This window comes from Bison bison, unplaced genomic scaffold (assembly GCF_000754665.1).
Source record: "Bison bison bison isolate TAMUID 2011002044 unplaced genomic scaffold, Bison_UMD1.0 scf7180017864384, whole genome shotgun sequence".
In the NCBI taxonomy this organism is placed as follows: Eukaryota; Metazoa; Chordata; class Mammalia; order Artiodactyla; family Bovidae; genus Bison; species Bison bison.
Window position 1 is genome coordinate 7,964,239 of NW_011494956.1, and position 3,709 is coordinate 7,967,947.

Below are 3,709 nucleotides of genomic sequence, written 5' to 3' on the forward strand. Positions count from 1 at the left end.
AGGTCCGTCTAGTCAAGGCTATGGTTTTTCCAGTGGTCATGTATGGATGTGAGAGTTGGACTGTGAAGAAAGCTGAGTGCTGAAGAATTGATGCTTTTGAACTGTGGTGTTGGAGAAGACTCTTGAGAGTCCCTTGGACTGCAAGGAGATCCAACCAGTCCATTCTGAAGGAGATCAACCCTGGGATTTCTTTGGAAGGAATGATGCTAAAGCTGAAACTCCAGTCCTTTGGCCACCTCATGCGAAGAGTTGACTCATTGGAAAAGACTCTGATGCTGAGAGGGATTGGGGGCAGGAGGAGAAGGGGACGCCAGAGGATGAGATGGCTGGATGGCATCACTGACTTGATGGACATGAGTCTGGTTGAACTCTGGGAGTTGGTGATGGACAGGGAGGCCTGGCGTGCTGCGATTCATGGAGTTGCAAAGAGTCGGACATGACTGAGTGACTGAACTGAACTGAAAGACTTAAAAATAAAGGAACAGAGACTTCTGTCTCTTTCTCATACAGTAAAGCTCCAAAGGAAGTCAAACGTGTGACCTGACTAGAAATTAAACATAAGCCTTCATTAAATCCTAATTAAGTACACTCTTAAAAACACAAGAGCATGATTAACAACAGAGTTTTCCTTCATACATATAAGTCTTCACTTTATGGCCCCTTTACTCAAATCACAAATGAAGGAGGATGAGATAGCATGCATATAAATACAAACATGTTTATAGAACCTGAAATTGTTAATTAGATTCACAGTTATTACCAAGTGACTACACATAAATAGTAAGAAAATTATACAATTTGCTGCAATTAGTATTTTCCCAGTCATACTAAAACCATGCTATTCTTGCTGATGTGTTGGTTCTCTACTCTTAGACCTGTTTTTAAGGATTCTCCCTGCAGCTACATTTGACAGAGATTACAAAGTAGTGCCAGATGCAGTTCACAGAGGTGTTTTGTTTGGCACAAGCAGGAAGGGTTTTTTCTTTGAATTAGGAGACTTGACTTTTTTCTACTCAAGATTCCCAGTTTTTCTTGAAAATCAGGCAGGTCTGGGGACAATCCAGTGGGAGGGAGCCACATGGGACTCTGGGGTCACCAGGCCTTCACCACACTCGGTGGACAAATGCCCCACACAGGCCTGCTTGTAGGCCTGTGTGTTTTCTAACTTCTCATATACAGTGTCAAGTCTCAGCAGAGGTGATAATCAAAACATTCAGCAGAGCTCTCCTGGGCTCAGTGGTAAAAAAAATCTGCCTGCCAATACAGGAGACATGGGTTCCATCTGTGATCCAGAAAGATCTCACATGCCATGTGAGCCACAACTACATAGCCTGTGCTCTGGAACCCAGGAGCCGCAACTACTGAAGCCTGCATGCCCTAGAACCTGTACTCTGCAACAAGAGAAGCCCCTGAAATGAGAAGCCCGCACATGACAACTAGAGAAAAGCCCAAGCATCAGTGAAGACCCAGCACAGTCAAAAATAAATAAATGTTTTTAAAAATTAAATAAAATCAGCTAAAACACACAAAACAACTCAAAGAAAATGGACATACAGAAAAGAGAAGGAAAGAAAGATAATATTCTGTGGTTAACCCTCAGGAAGAGGGAAAAAAAAAAACAGTCAGTCCCCCAGCACCGAGGTGAACTGGCTTACCCATTAGACACAGAAGGCTCAGTGCCTAGGGCCAGTATATTTTTAAGGGCCTCCCCAAATGTTTTGGGCTTCCCTGGTGGCTCAGTTGGTAAATAATCTGCCTGCGATGCAGGAGACCTGGGTTTGATCCCTGAGTTGGGAAGATCCCATAGAGAAGGGAACGGCTACCCACTCCAGTCAGTATTCTGGCCTGGAGAATTTCATGGACTGTGTAGCCCATGGGGTCGCAAAGAGTCGGACACGACTGAGCGACTTTCGTACACACAGAAGTTTTAATTTCTTTTAAACCAAGGGAGAGAAAAAGGTGGAGTGGAGAAGCTGAAACAAAAGCGTTTCACAATATACACAGTGAAAGATAGAGACCTTACCAGAGCTTCCCTGGTGGCTCAGTGGTAAAGAATATGCCTACCTATACGGGAGACTTGGCTTCAATCCTTAGTCTAGGAAAATTCCGCATGCCGGGGATCAGCTAAGCCCAAGGGCCACAACTATTCAGCTGGTGCTCTAGAGCCCATGCTCCACGACAAGAAAAGCCACCACAATGAGAAGCCTGCGCGCCACAACTAGAATAGCCCCCGCATTTCCCGACTAGAGAAAAGCAACTCAGCAAGGAAGACCGAGCACAGCCCTACATAAATTAATTTAATTTAAATTATTTTTTAAATGACTGCCCCAAAGGTAACATCTCTATTGTGCCAATGGACTGCTCCTATTTGGTGGCACTTAGAGAAGCGACTTAGCAGCAGCAGCTGAGAATTTTTAAGCAGCTTCTTTCTGCTCTTTAGGCTTCAGGATATAGGCTGGTGGAAGTACAATGCTATCCTTGTGTTCATTTGGCAGTTGTTGAATTTCTAGCATCTGCCAAGCTCTGCAGAAAGAAGATAAGGAGGGAGGAAGGAAGAGCTAAAAATCCGACTTAGCTCTTCTGAGAGAGCCTAGCCACCTCTAGGAGTAGTCAGGTAACAGTCTCCAAAGAGGGTGTGGTCTGTTTGAAATGGAAGATTCTTTGAGATTAACCTGATTGCCTGTCCCCGCCCCTCCCCCCTCCCACCACCCCATCCCATCCCACCACCCCACCCAATCCCACAAGGCTAGCCTGACAAGTAAGATTTCAGTGACAATAACAGCTTCTCCCTTTTCTCCACTTCTGTACCAAAAGAAATGTACTTATTGATGCTATCTAAAATTCCTTTGACAATAGTGATTAGCAGTGGAATTTTTTAAAAACAAGCATCTCTTTTTAGCATTTTATTTTATTTTTTAACTTTCTTGGCCGTGCTGTGCAGCATGCAGCATATGGGGTCTTAGTTCCCCAAAATGTGAAAGTGAAAGTCGCTCAGTTGTGTCCAACTCTTTGCTACCGCATGGACTGTATAGTCCATGGAATTTTCCAGGCCAAAATACTCGAGTGGGTAGCCTTTCCCTTCTCCAGGGAATCTTCCCAACCCAGGGATCGAACCCAGGTCTCCCGCATTGCAGGTGAATTCTTTACCAGCTGAGCCACAAGGGAAGCCCTTAGTTTCCCAACCAGGGATCAAATCCGCACCCCTTGCATTGGAAGCTTGAAGATTCAACCACTGGACTGCCAGGGAAGTCCCTAGAAGTGGAATTTTTTTCAACTACAATGCCCAAGATGTAGAGCGGTAAGAGGTATATAAAAATGGTGTCCGAAAAACATATAACCCAAGAAGAGGCTGGTGACATGTTGAAGATCATAAAATGGTTATTTTAGCTATGCTCCTGAGAAGATTACCCTTCAGTTCAGTTCAGTTCAGTCGCTCAGTCATGTCCGACTCTTTGCCACCTCATGAATTGCAGCACGCCAGGCCTCCCTGTCCATCACCATCTCCCGGAGTTCACTCAGACTCACGTCCATCGAGTCGGTGATGCCATCCAGCCATCTCATCTTCTGTCATCCCCTTCTCCTCCTGCCCCCAATCCCTCCCAGCATCAGAGTCTTTTCCAATGAGTCAACTCTTCGCATGAGGTGGCCAAAGGACTGGAGTTTCAGCTTTAGCATCATTCCTTCCAAAGAAATCCCAGGGTTGATCTCC